The sequence below is a fragment of the Triticum dicoccoides genome, chromosome 4A, assembly GCF_002162155.2.
Source record: "Triticum dicoccoides isolate Atlit2015 ecotype Zavitan chromosome 4A, WEW_v2.0, whole genome shotgun sequence".
In the NCBI taxonomy this organism is placed as follows: Eukaryota; Viridiplantae; Streptophyta; class Magnoliopsida; order Poales; family Poaceae; genus Triticum; species Triticum dicoccoides.
Genome location: NC_041386.1, coordinates 543,275,568 through 543,290,659, shown reverse-complemented (window position 1 = coordinate 543,290,659; position 15,092 = coordinate 543,275,568). Strand labels below are relative to the sequence as shown.

Genomic DNA, 15,092 nt, shown 5'->3' with positions numbered 1-15,092 from the left:
GAGAGCAGGGAGATCGTGTGAGAGTACAACTGCATGGGCTGATAATCCTCCTGGCATGCAGGGATAAGCACGCATGTACTGCACGCCCGTTGGGGATCCTGGTGACGCGGTTGTGTGGTTAGAGCGTCTCCAGCCGCGCCCCCAACAAGACCCCTCAGGCGATTTTTCGGCCGCCGGCGTTGAAAAATTGGCCCAGTCGCGCCTCCAAAGGCCCAATTTTCACCGGCTCGGGCTGAAATTGGCGCAGGCGGACCTAGGCCGAACCCGGCGCGCTTGGGGGCGCTCGGGAGCGCCGACCGAATCATTTTTTGGCACGAAAGTCGGCGGGCCCTCCTTGGCAGCGACTCGGTTCTTCTCGCCGCGTCGTCGTCCTCATCGCCTCGGTTCCCGTGGCGAATCAATGCCAACGCTTCCGCGCGCCGCCGCGTCGGTCAGCCTCCTCCATTGATGCCTCATGGGCGGCGCAGTGAAGACCGGACGACGGGCACCCCTCGCCCGCCACGCGTAACACGATGGCCACGCGTACGCGCGGCGCCTTTGCCTATATAAGCCGCCCCCAGTGCACCGGTGACGCATAGACTCTCCACCGCCGACGCCCCGTTCCTCCCCCGTCCCCCCTCTCCTCTCATCGTTCCAGCTCACCCATGGTCGAGCGCTTCCCAGGCAACGACGTGGCGGCGAACGGCTTCGGCCGCCACCAGCTCCACGAGGACGAAGCTCGGCTCCTCTACGAGGCCGATTACCCGGTCCCGCCGGACATGCTGGTGCCCAGGGCGTGGAGGATCAGCGCCGGTGAGGTCCCGGTGCCACCATCGCCCACCGGAGCGGCGCAACGTGTGGAGATCGCGCGTATCCGCGCCTCTCTGCCGCAGCCCGCTATTGGAGCCCTACTTCTGCCGCCGCCACGCCGAGCAGCTCGAGGCCACCAACAGCGTCATGCCCTCCGGGAGGCTCAACTCCGAAGGCCGCCGCTGATGGTGGGGCGTGCCCGGGCGCATGCTGGAGGCCGTCCTCGAGTACATCGAGGGAGGCAACATGCCCAGGCTGGAGTACCCCGCTCCCCCGTCCTTCTCCCGCTGGTGTGGGAGCTCATGAACGCCGAGGCGCATGGACTCGGGGGCATCCTCCTCCTCGTCCGGCTGCTCGACCGGCTCTCCCTGCCTCCGCCCCGTTAAGCCGGAGCCCCAGGACACGCCGGTCAGCCACCACACGCGCAGCTCCGGCATCCGCATCGCCGACTCCTCCCCCACCTCTGGCCGTCTTTTCCTCGTCAGGCCGAAGGAGGAGCCCGGCCTCCCCACAGACTACGAGGCCATAGCCCGGCACGGCTTCTCCGACGAGGAGGCCCTAAAGTGGGCGCGGGACGACTACCTCCGCGACGAGATGGTCCGGCAGCGCCGAGCCCTGGAGGAGATAGCCGCCCGCAAGCGTGGGCGCGAGGACGAGCACGACATGGTGATCCTCGATAGCGATGAGGACGAGGATGCCCCCAGACCGTCCAACTTGCCGCGCCAACCTGGGGAGGGGTGCAGCAGGGACAGCGGCCGCAGAGAAGGTGACGACGACGATGACGGCGGCGGCGGCGGCACCGACTACATGCAGTTCTATAGGCTCCTCGACATGTAGAGCTTCAAGGGCGGCGGGCGGCGAGGAGCAGCGAGGGCGACGGCGGGCCTAGTAGCGTTTTTTTTCTTTTTTTTGTAAAATATTTTAAATATGTATGAACTTGCTGAAGTTGTTGAATTTGCACCTAGTTTGTGGGTTTCAAAAAAATGCGTGCGCGCCGCGACTAGGGGCATCACGCCCCCAGCACGCGGTTTTCGTCGGTGCGCCTTCAGGGGTGATTTTTAGCGCCTCCTGGGGGCCAACGGCTGGAGATGCTCTTAGCCAGGCGAGGAGCGTGACGTAGTGGTCTTCCAACAGAAGTTACTCCATCGATAAGCAACACGGTCTAAATATAGCTAGCATTCCTTTATCCTGGGAGTTTTTAGAGAGGGTCCCGATAACTGCCACACGTGTGGTGTATCGGATAGTTGTGCCACACGCCTCGTGTGGCATGGACAGCAACCAGCCCACACACCTACGTGTGGGCAAAACAACTAATGCCCACACACGTCTTTTTTCCCTCCTGAACCCTCTCACACGCGTGCGTGTGGGCGAAATTGATAACGCCCACACGCCCGTATGTCAGGCCTCGTACCCTTCTAGTCCCGCACGCGACGCGTGACGCTCACCGCGCGCCCGCAGTTTCCATGGTCCAGACCCTCATCCATGTTCGTTTATCTGCAGTTGCCATGTCGCTGAACTACAGTTGCCATGTCGGACAACTGCAGTTGCCATGGTTGCTCAACTGCAGTTGCCATGTATGGTCTGATCTAATGTAGTTGCCATGATTTCATAACTTTAGGAGTTGCCACATACTAACACTAGGTAGTTGAGAGAGTTGCCATGTTCTCACAAGCATGCTAGGGCAGTTGCCATGTAAAATGGAAGAGTTGCCATCTGCTTACGTGCACGTTAGGGCAGTTGCCATGTACGTGCACGTTGGGGCAGTTGCCATGTACCATGCAAAAACACATGGCAACTCGGTAAAAGACAGTTGCCATCTGCTTACGTGCATACTAGGCAGTTGCCGTGTACCCTGCAAAAACACATGGCAACTCGGGTAAAAAAAGAAAGTTGTCACCTGCTTATAAAGCACACTAGAGGCAGTTGCCATGTGCGCTGCAAAAACACATGGCAACTAGCAGCTTACGTGTGGGAGAGGAGACGGGCGTGTGGGCGAGATGGCAAAATGCCCACACACCAGCCCTTGTGCGTGACTGAAAACTGGTGTGTGGGTGAACTGCTAAACGCCCACACACCGGCCCCTCCGTGTGGTAAAATGGATGTGTGGGCGAACTATGTCACACACCACACACACGCCTTGTCCTACGTGGCACAGAAAATCAGCCAGATTGTGTCAAGATTCGTGCATATAGTACTGGACGGTGATGGATGCGTGTGGTCGAGATGGTCAACGCCCACACATGTGGGCGTTAACATTTCCGTTTAGAGAAGGCCGCAGACAATATTCGAGGATTAAAGCAGTCACAATATCCGAGGTAGACTTTAAGATGTTTTAGCTTTTTTACTATCCGCTTGTATTTAGACGTGTTTTAATGTTTATGCTAACTCATTTCATTTTGTATGTAGTCCAAATTAATATATCTATATCTATACCAATATAATCTATATCTATATCTATATCTATATCTATACCAATACAAAAAGACCCAAAGGGGTAGATTCAAACCATCTCGACCGTCAAATAATGTTATCTAGCGGTTTAAATCGGTTCAATGTTGAGCACCAAACACGTTTAACACTCTAATTACCCACCACTGCCATTGGTTATAAACACGATTTTGACGTTATCCCATGAAATCTGCCATGTAATTAATATCCTACCATTATCTCGAAAAAGTAATTGATATCTTATCAAACACCTACGTGCAAGAGATATATCTTACCTAATATGACATGCAACTAATATCCTACCTAATATGAACGTGCATTGCACATACATTATACTAGTCTATCTAAGTATCTAAAAACATGTTATAATCCAGTAGCATGCGGATGTCAAACCACTGGTTGACTCGAGCGACCAAACCGGGTACGCATTTTTCTGCAGTTGACCTTGACCACGGCTCGACGACAGTCTAGTCGTGTCTGCACTATTTCACGGGGGTTCCACCTCCCCAAGCAGCCATTTTACGATTCTGCCCCTCACCTCACTCGTCCGCCACCACGATCGGTGCTGCCGCCCGCCTCCCCCTCCTCTCGGACGAAGGCCAACCAGAGCGAATGGCTGCGCCGGCGAGCGACGACGAAAGCAAGGACGTGGACGCCTTCCTGTCGTCGTGCGCGGCGTCGGGCGAGGTCGCGTATGCCGCCGCTGAGGTCGTGCTCGAGCGCCTCCAGGACCGCGCCTCCCGCGCCGCGGCCCGACGCCTCCTCGACGGCGTGCACCGCCGCTTCGACGCCGGGCAGGAGCACCGCTTCCTCACCTTCCACTTCCGCGACGTCGTCGTCGACCCCCCCAGTCCTCTCCGCAAACGTATCACCTTTCGCGGAAATCGGCCGTCTGGCCGTCAAAATTATAATGGCCACGTCTATGGGTTATTGTAGTGTTTAGGCAAAGCGCGTGGGCGATTCCACTGGAGTGTCAACCATGTGGGCATGTGGCGGCCTATAAATATAATGCTGCTGACTAATGTAAGCGTTAGGTGTCCCTCGACTGCAACTGTGTGTGAGATTATGAGTGTGTAATTGCGCAGAGACTTGATCCCCCTGCTCCTTATGCAGGGAACACTTCAATCTCGCTTGTTGAATAATTCACACTCTCTGTTTTGGACTTTTGGTGCTCATATAAAATGGAAACGATGGCACTCCGGATCTGTCTGACATAGTTTACTTGATGAGATTTATTTAACTTTCAGCGTTTGCTTCAGAATCTGGTACTGCACATAATGTGATGTGCCTCCTTGTGTGAGGCTTACTCTGTTAGTGTATCTGATCCCTAGCACTTTTTTTACTGAGATTCCCTATACGTTGTTTAGAAATATATGGATATACTATTTATTTTTGTGGGAACAAGATTTTTTTTGGTGACTAGTTGGAGCCAGATTTATGTGTGTGAGAAAGTGAACCAAAAACAGACACTTGTTTTTTGTTTTTGTGGGAGCTAGTTGCATTCGAAGATATGGCTTCAATGTGACCACCTTCTTTTCTTGTGGAAGTTTGATAGTCATAGAGGATCAACGGAAGTTCACATGAGATTAGCACACATCAAGGCATTGGTCAAATGGTACTCAGAGAAATGTTTTCATGGCCTCTAAGCATCATTTTTTTTCATTCTTTTGTGTAAGCTGCAGAGTTTGGAGGTTGATGCTATCTATTTTTCTTCTTACAATTCATCTTTGGCAGAACAATCCTAACTGCAGCGATCAAACTTATTGCAGTAAGAAAAAAAAAAGGGCATAGCCTACATACTTTGGAGAGTGTTACTATCAATTTTTCTCTTCTAATTTAGCAGCTGCTTCTAGGGTTCCAGCAAAGCACGAAGCTAACAATGATGGAGATACCTAGCATTTTCACTCCTGAAGATTGGTCCTTCGCTTTTTATGAGGGCCTTAATCAGCATCAAGATTCCACTTCCAGGGATAAGACGTATGGAGAGCTGGGGTGTGGCAATGGTTGGATATCTATTGCGCTTGCAGAGAAGTTGTCCCCTTTGAAGGTGGTTTTCTCTAGTTCTGTCAATAATTTATCTTATCGTCGTTGCTACAGAAGTGGGAGCCACATCAGTTATACATTTACTTTGCTATAATGATATACCACTTTTGGTACCTCTGAGGAAAATAATATCTACCGAGCATTTATTATTCAATTTTGAGCAAGGATCTAGTCTAATACCACACATTGTTCAAACCACGCTGAGCATTGTGTCCTTTTTTCTTGAACTGAGCAGTGTGTCCTTTAAAGCGGGAAAGAGGGAAATGACATCCAATTAGATTTTGATCCGCACATGTCAGTCAAACAAATTAATATGCAAGCAGCTAATTATTACCTTCATAGTCCAGCCGTTGTTTCTGTCAGAACCCAAGCTAAGCATTGTTTATTTCTTTGCAGGTCTATGGTCTGGATATTAACCCAAGGGCCATCAAGATTGCATGGATAAATCTATACTTGAATGCCCTAGACGACAATGGTCTCCCGGTCTATGATAGGGAGGGAAAAACATTGCTGGATAGAGTTGAATTCCATGAATCTGATCTTCTTTCATACTGTATAGATAACAAGATAGAACTTGATTGCATTGTTGGCTGCATACCACAGGTACGGTTAGTTATTACTGTATCATGAAAGGAAATTATAGTAGACCAGAACCGAAGGAAATTGCTTACTCTCGAAATCTGCTTTTCAGATTCTTAACCCCAATCCAGAGGCAATGTCAAAGATTATGACTGAAAATTCAAGTGAGAAGTTCTTGTACTCCTTGAGCAACTACTGTGATCTTTAGGTAAGTAGAGATATACCTTCTTCATGATTACCACTTACGGAAAATGTATTGACATGTGTAATGTGTTGAACTTATTCCATTCAGTTTACCTAATACCAATGGCGATTTGTCTTCATGTCGCTTCTCTAGCTGGAGTGAACTTATTTCTTGATTGCTCTTTGAAGTAACTACATTTTCTATATAACCAGATATAAGAAAAAAATGTCTTAGGAGTGTATGCTATTTCCTTGTAGGCATGTGTTGCTAGCTCTGATATAATTAAATATTTTTTATAAATAATATAGGATCTGTACTGAAACCTTGGTCCCACAAGTATCATAATCAGCTTAACACTTTAACTGGATGGTTAGGAAGGACAGGACGGGCAGTCTACATTAAAAGGGCAAGTAGGCTAAATGCTGGATACTAGAATAACTCTTTTGGCAGTATTCCATGTTTGAAATTTCTCACCTCGACTTCCACCTTTTGCACAACTTCATTTTTTTGCAACATATCTCTTTTGATCCCTATAAATAGAAGTTTTTGTCAGTTGCTAAGCATTTCATCATCATTTGACATGATGCACACATAGTATTAATCAAGACAATGTTTCATATGATGGCTGAATGTTCTATTCCATTTCCCTTGTGCTTATTTGTTATGTTTCTAAACTTGTTGCATCTCTTACCTCCAGGTTTTTTTTGAGGACCAGTTTGGCCTCGGGTTGATTGCTCGGGCAGTTGAAGAAGGGATAGCTGTCATAAAGCCTATGGGTATCATGATATTCAACATAGGAGGCCGACCAGGTCAAGGTGTCTGTGAACGCCTATTTCTACGTCGTGGATTCCATATCAGTAAGCTCTGGCAAACAAAAATTATGCAGGTATCAATTTTTTGAAACCAGGAAATCTTTCCATGCCAGCATTATGTTCTGGTTTTAGTAGGGCATAGATTTTCCATTTCTCGCCTCATAGTTTCATATTACAATTTGATATTCTTGTTTGGGATCATCACCAACTAGTTGATAATTTTCCAGGCTGCCGACACTGATATTTCAGATTTAGTTGAAATTGAACAAAACAGCCCACATCAATTTGAATTTTTATGGACCTTCCCGGGGATCAGTCTGTCTCTGCACGCATAGCCCAGGCATACATGAAATCTGGTGGCCGTGTTTCACATGCTTTGTCTGTGTATAGCTGTCAACTTCACAAACTCATTCAGGTTCCTTCACACTCTCTTTAGATTTGTAAAGTAAACAATACAGTGATGGAAGTTGTACCAATTCAGACGATTTTTAGGTGAAGAAATTGTTTGAGATTCTTAAAGATGGGTTCAATGAAATCAGCAGCTCCCTTGATTTATCCTTTGATAATGATTCGGTTGCTTCTGAAAAAATGGCCTTCCTAGTATACCTTGCTAGTTTTTTGAAAGAGAATAAGTCCAATCCTTGTGAGCCTCCATTTGGATGTTTAAACTTCCGGAATCTTGTTGCTGAATTTATGAAGAGCTACTACAACATCCCATTAACTTCTGATGTAAGGCTTCTTAGTTGTGTTCGCTTATACCAGAAATTCATAGGATCAACTTATTTGCCGCTTCTATCATGTGCTTCATATGATCCTCCTTTTTTTTCTGGTGCACCAAAATGTTGCTGTATTCCCTTCTCGTGCTGTTGCCATAGAAATTTCTCTTCGACTGTTCTCACCGGCGCTTGCAATTGTGGATGAACATCTGACCAGACACTTGCCGAAGCAATGGTTAACATCCTCAGCAATTGAGGTACTCCCTATGTGTGGCCCATGCATGCATATGCAGCTTGTGAATGTAGTGCAACACTTCTTCAAGCAACACCCAGTCTGTACTACTTAATGGTGCAATGTTCTTCTGCTTCTAAAAAAAATTGTTCGACGGGAATAATGGAAAAGGCATGCCTGTTAGGTGAAGAAAATATGATGATTCAAGAATGTTGATGTTAATGCTTCTTTTTTAAATTTCAGGGAAGAGAAGATTGTAACCATGGTAAAGACACAGTCATTGTAATTGCAGCACCACGCCAATCAGATTTGCTGATTGAGTTGATCAGGAAACTGAAGCCTCAGGTGGTTGTTACTGGCATGGCTAAGTTTGAGGCTATCACCAGTGCTGCTCTAGTGAATATACTAAGTGCAACAAGAGATGTTGGTTCCCGGCTCTTCGTAGATATTTCAAAGCATCTGGAGTTGTCTAGCCCGCCAAACTCTAATGGTGTGTTGAAGTATCTTGCTGAGAACACCCTACCTTCGCATGCAGTTATACTCTGTGGTCTAGTAAAGGATCAGGTGCCTATAACTTTACCACATCAATTTTGTTCCATGGTGGATCGACCTCTCATGTCTCCTTTTAACTAAGATTTATTATGATGAGTTAAATACCTTATGTGTCTCATCCTGACGCCCTGACCCCACTGGGGGGATGTGTATATGTGATTGATGGTTGGTCTTATACATTAAAGACGATCCTACACTGTATTTGAACTTCTCTGCATTTTTACACCTGCATTAGAAACTTCCTAAATATTTTAATCTGCATGTGCTATACCTTATTTTGGATTATTGTGCAGGTTTATTCTGATCTGGAAGTTGGATTATTGTGCAGGTTTATTCTGATCTGGAAGTTGGTTTTGCCATATCTGAGGATGAAACTGTCTATAAGGCGTTGTCATAAACTATTGAGCTATTGGAAGGACATACTTCCGTGATCAGCCAGCAGGATTATGGCTGTCTTTTTCACGAGCTACTGGCGTTCCAAATTGACAACCGGCATGCACAGCGAGAGGTAATCGTGACGTAACTCCCCCAGTTTTCCACTCATCCTCATGATAATGGAAAACTGTTCTGTCTAATGGTGCCAATAGTGGACATTCCTCTCAGCATAACTCAGCCGTTTAGTTGGATAACGGGTACTCAGAGTGAACATCTAAATATATCAGTAGGATGACTGATTATGTTCCTTGATGTCTAACTATGAGTAATAATAATAATATGCCCTGGTATCTATGGAATATCACACTTAAAAAGAAAGGGGCCCTATGGAATATCTTTTGACCTTAATGTTTATTTTTTGGTTAGGCTTTTGATGTTTCCTTGCTCTTTTGTAGAGACAACCTGCAGAAGTGATACCTCAGAAGATGATAGGATTTTCTAATTCAGCTATGTCAACCCTGAAAGAAGCTGAATTTTTCGTTCTTGACTCCAAGGAATCTAGTACCATTCATATGGATCTAGACCGCAGCTTCTTGCCAGTACCTTCTGTGGTGAACACTTCCATTTTTGAAATTTTTGTTAGGCAGAACATCACGAATTCTGAAACTGATGTTCATTTCGGCATTAAAAAGCTGGTGAAACATTACTATGGTGGTTTCCCAGGAGACCGTTATTCTGACAGGTTAGATGGCTTCGGTATGGAAATTATCTATGGAAGCACCTGTGTTGCACTCTTCAACAAGCTTGTTCTTTGCCGCGTGCAAGAACAAGGTACCTTCTTTTTCCCTTTGGGCACCAATGGGCACTATGTCTCAGCAGCAAAGTTTATGAACGCAAACATCTCGACCATTCCAACAAATTCAGATTCAGGATTCAAGATTGAACCAATGGTTCTAAACAAAGCTCTAACTGAGGAAGAAAATTGGGCCTGCTGGGTCTATATTTCTGGCCCTACAATTAACCCTTCTGGTTTCCTATACAGTGACAAAGAGATAAGAGATCTGCTTTCTATTTGTGCTATGCATGGAGCTAGGGTAGTGATAGATACCTCCTTCTCTGGTCTGGAGTTCCAAACCGACCGCTGGGCTTGGAGAAATTTGGAAATATTTTCTCATAATGTTTGCTTAGATCCCCCATTCATAGCTTTTATGCTCGGAGAGCTGTCCCTTGGGCTGACTGCGAGTGGCCTTGATTTTGGGTTTTTAATTTTCAATGACCTGTCCGACGTTGAACATAATCTCGCAAACTTGAGTCAGCCACATAGCACATTGAAGTACACTTTCAGAAAGCTATTGGGTCTTAAGAACAAGAGGGATCAACACTTCTCTAATCTCATCATGGAGCAAAAGGAGACACTGAAAATTCGTGCCAACCACTTGGCAAAGGTTAGCCTTTTGTAACATTCTGAACTGCCCTCTTAAATTTGTACTCCCTTCAGATCTTAGTTTCACATAGAAAGATTGGCAGAACCTTATTAGTGTAATCTGAGTAACTTGAGTTCATGTTGGCAATCATTCCATCGAAAAATCAGTTTGATCTGTACTATTCCATAGAAATTGTAATATGGGGGCAAAAAAAAACCTCGGTCGTACCTGTCCAGGGCGACTCGACCTAAACCTAGTGCTGCCCCCAATCCCCTCCCCCCCTCGCGTCGCTGCCGGAGGATGCCGCCGGGCGAAGCCCGTGTCGACGGCGGCGGCAAGGTGCTCTCTCGTGGCGACCCTAGTTCTATGGGCGGAGGAACTCCTTGGCGGCCGCTGTGTCCCAGCCCGCGCGGGACTGGGCGAGCGGTGGCAGGCTATGGCGGGCAGAGCTTGACAGACGGCGGCATTCTGCGGGTCAAGCTGGTGATGGCGGGGCGGTGGCGTGCTAGGGATGATGGTCCCATCCAGATCGTGGCTGTGGCAGTGTTGGGCGGCACGGGTCACTTCCTCGCCGTCTTGGTGCACGATGGTCCTTGACGCAGTGCCGGACGGATCTGGAGGGGCGGCGCGAGAGGAACCATGACAGGCTGGCGGTCGGGGGTAGCCCGGTGACTTAGCGATTGCCTGGTGTCATAGGCGTGCTGCCTGGTGTCGCCGGCAGGTGTCGTTCCTGGACGCATCGTCGGTCAGAGGGCTAGATCCAGGCGGGATTGGGCCTTGCTACCGGAGGTCTCTCCTCTCGGGGACATGCGATCCATCTCTATGCCAGTGATGTCCGCACAAAGGTGCTCCTTTGGTGGCGATCTCATGTTTCTGTGGTGGCAGTCTTGGATGGTGAGTGGTGTTGGCAATGCTCTTTGGCCATGCGGGTGGCGAGGTGCGCTGTGGTGGGTGATCAGTGCTAGTCGTGGGATCTGGAGTTCCTGGTTTGTTGTGGTGGGTCCCTGACGGGGAGGGGTTTGTGCCCTGTTCCCACGACGTGGTAGGGGGGTCGGGCTGAGCGAAAGCTTTGAGCCTTGGTGCCGGTGGCGGTAATGCCCGTGGGTGTTACGTTCCTCTTGGGGCGCCGCTTTGGTCCTCTCCTTGCCCTCCGACACTCAGGGTGAAATCCTTTGTCTACCTCGGTGGACACGGCGGTGGCGGTGCTTCATGTCGTGACCCTCTTGGGGGCGTCGCCGATGAGTGTGAGTACTATGTGCTTCTTCTCGGCGACTCGTGGAGGCATTTAGTGGTGGTTTTCAGCGGTTCTGGCTAGTTTTGTCGTTTTTTGTGTTTTGATCGGTTTTTGAGGATTTCCTCAATACCTTCGGTCGTATGGCTTTATTAATATATAAAGCGGGGCGAAAGCCTGTTTCGAGGAGGAAATGGTAATATGCAGTTAGCCAGACATATTTTTGCACAACTGGCTGTGAGGACCTTGAATTTGCGCGTTGTAGAGTTTGCGAGGCAATTTTTGACATGCTCTTCTTTTTTATGCAATGAAAAGACACTTATGAGCTGTGGCTGGGATGTTCCTGGCTGTCATGGTGGTATCTCGATGCTGGCGAAACCGACAGCCTACATTGGCAAATCATTCAAGACTGAAGGTTTTGAAGGCACGCTCGATGGTTGCAACATCAGGGAAGCCATTCTTAGATCCACTGGACTGTGTATAAGCAGTAGTAAATGGACCTGGATACCGGACTACTGCCGGTTCAGCTTTGCTTTAGAGAGCAGCGAATTCAACCGGGCAATGGGCTGCATAACCAGGTTCAAAGAGTTTGTTCTGGGAGTCGACATGCTCACATGAAGGATAGCTAGAGTGCTTCATCATGCTCAAACAAGTGGTTACTATTCCGTTGAAAAGCGGTAATATTTTTCTTTCTACGACAAGGTTTTGGCTGGAAGATGATTCTTTTCTTTCTGGTATCCGGTGGTTATAGTTATTTCAGATTGATTGTATAATGTCTCCTTGCCGTCGGTATGATTGTTGGCACTAGTTTAGAGACTAAATCGGACTGGATCGAAAGCTTGGAGTGCAAGAAGAAGAAACAACAACTGGAGAATTGGGGAAGATTTGTGCTCAGATTGATGTTGTGTGCTACTCCAAGCTTTCTAATTAACCGAGGCATGTCTTTTCCCTTGCTAACTGCTTCGTCATAGTCCTTCACCAAAAGAAGTGTCCATGCATGTAGCGCTATTTGCGTTTATTTCATTTCAAGTTGAACCATAACATGCATGCATTTTCTATACATATTACATGTAGGGTGTGGGATCACATCTGAACATGAATGCATCATGTTAGAGTGGTACAGCACGTATTTCATTTTGTGGCTATCGAACATCTAGACGAGCCACGTAACTTTCTTGCTGCACTTCTCCTTCCATGGCCAAAGCACGACGAGAACATCATCAATCGCCTGCTGCTTGGTGTGGATCCCGATGTCGTCGTCAGGGTCGCCTAGTTTGGTGGCTTCTTTGCTCCCCTCCCACACGTCGTTGTTCTGCTTCGCCAGCAGCAGAGAGCACGATATGGCCTTCCAGTTGACCACCAGCAGAGAACGGACTTGAGAAGACTTTGCAGGGTGCACCGTGGCGCATGCATTGTAGCAGCTCCTTATATAGTGGAACTAGCTAGCTGCTCGGACCGGCGGAGGCATGCAGACTGCTCAAGAGTTGCTGCATCGATGAAGCAATTCAGTTCCGATCACCTACATACTCCCACTCCGAGCTAGACACAGATGGAAGCATGGAGTAATTCCCGGCGCGGTATCCCTGCTACATATATCTGGTGCAGTTAGCGTCTTTCCATTCCATATTAATGTTAGTAACTTGAAAGTTGATGAAACTTGGATCGTTTAGCATCTTTCCTTTCCTATGGGGAAGTTTTCACCTACTGCATGCTTGAATTTAGCAATCCAAATTCTAGCGCCTGCTGGCATAGGAGGAGGCATGCAGACTGCTCAGCAGTTGCTGCATCGGTGAAGCAATTCAGTTTTTTACTCGGCCGAGACAGATGGAAGCTAGCTGCACATATTTATAGATGGAGTAGTATATATATATATATATATATATATATATATATATATATATATATATATATATATATATATATGTATGTATGTATGTATCTGGCACACAGAAGTTTTTCTGCAAAACTACCTACCGCATCCAACATCGTACGATTTGCATCAAACGCTTCTTTTTCGAAAACGCCCGCGCGTGGGCTGGTGCTACGCGCTGCTCCTTCCGCGCAAGACCCGTGTGGTCTTTTCTGCTGTTCCTGCTCCTATTTGTTGTTCCTGCCACTATTCCATATGCGTGCTACTGCTGTTTACTAGCTAGGCTAGGCTAGGCTAGCTGCTATCTGCTAATTAGGCTAGTTACTAGCTAGCAGCGAGTGCTACTGCTATTTCATGCCAGTAGCCGATGCGTTCTACTAGCTTTTATGCATTTTCTTCCATTTTTGTGGTAAATTAAAAGAAAAAAGTTAGAAAAAGAATCATGTTTTTGTTAGATACACATCTCTCTTGCAGTAAATTGTCTGTCAACGATTTTTTTTACTTTGATCCAGACAACTTCGATACCATCATGGTAGTAATTTTGACCCCAAAAAAAGGTTGTTTGATCTAGTAGATATTTTTTGGAAATATACTACGAAAAATTTTGTGTAAACAACATGGTATTTTAAGCACCACGGGCCTGATAACTTACCTACAAACACATATATTAAGTTTCTGAAAAAAGATACCCGATAACTCTGTGTGAAAATAGCATGGTAATATACAAACACATATATAATAATATACATACAAACATTGCGGTAAGATTTACCGGGGGAGGGGGGCTGTTCAAATATACCCCCCGATAATTTTGTTAAAAAACATGGTAATAAGCACCGTATAAACACCATGGTAACTTTTGCACCGAAAACAAAAGTTATTGAAAAACGTAACCATGTTAACTCATGTGTAAATAAGATGATAATTTACGCTCCGCGGTCTTGATAACATACATACAAACACCACAATAACTTTGACCCAAGGCGTGTATTAAAAATGTGCCACCGGATATTTCTATGTAAATAACACGGCAATATAATCACCGCATAACTGATAACTTATACAACACATGATGGTAACTTTTTGACCCAGATTTTTTTGTTGGAAAACATAATCTCGCTAATTTATGTGTAAATGGTACGGTAATATATGTGTCGCATACCCGACAATTTACGTACAGAACACCGCGGTGACCAAAGAGGAAAACGTTGTTTAAAAACGCACCCTTGATAACTTATGTGAAAATAGCATGGTAATATAAGAATGAGCAGCGCGATAACATTTTTACGAAGGGCAAAAATTGTTGAAAAATATACATCTTGTGCGTAAGTGCCATGATGATATATGAACTGTAGATCTGATAACTTGCGTATAAATACCAAGGTAACATTGATCAAAAGTGGAAAAGGTGGTTGAAAAACATACCCTTGGTAACTTATGTGCAAATAACATGGTAATACATAAACCGAAGAACTGATAACTGATATATAAACACCACAATAATTTTTTTAGGGAAACATTGCGGTAATTTTTGACCTAGGAGAAAAAAATTTGTTGGAACAATTACCCCTAGTAATATGTGTAAATTGCATGATAATAGATGAACTGAAACTTGATTACTCTATAAACATCGCGGTAATTTGAAACATGGGATGTAGTATGTCAAAACTTCATGTTTTTTCGCCCTCTTTTTGTATGCTACCAGGTTTCCTCTCAAAACCATAACCTACACCAAAACGCCATGGTAACTTTCATGAAGGGGAAGGGGGTTGTTCAAACATCCCCACCCCCAACCCCACCCCGCGTGCACGTTAAATTTTGTGCAAAGTTATGATGT

At 46.3% G+C, this 15,092-nt stretch overlaps 1 pseudogene; it reads left to right on the top strand.

Moving 5' to 3' along the window:
* Positions 1-3,849: 3,849 nt before the first annotated feature.
* LOC119289095 lies at positions 3,850-12,263 on the top strand (annotated as a pseudogene).
* The last annotated feature ends 2,829 nt before the right edge of the window (positions 12,264-15,092 follow it).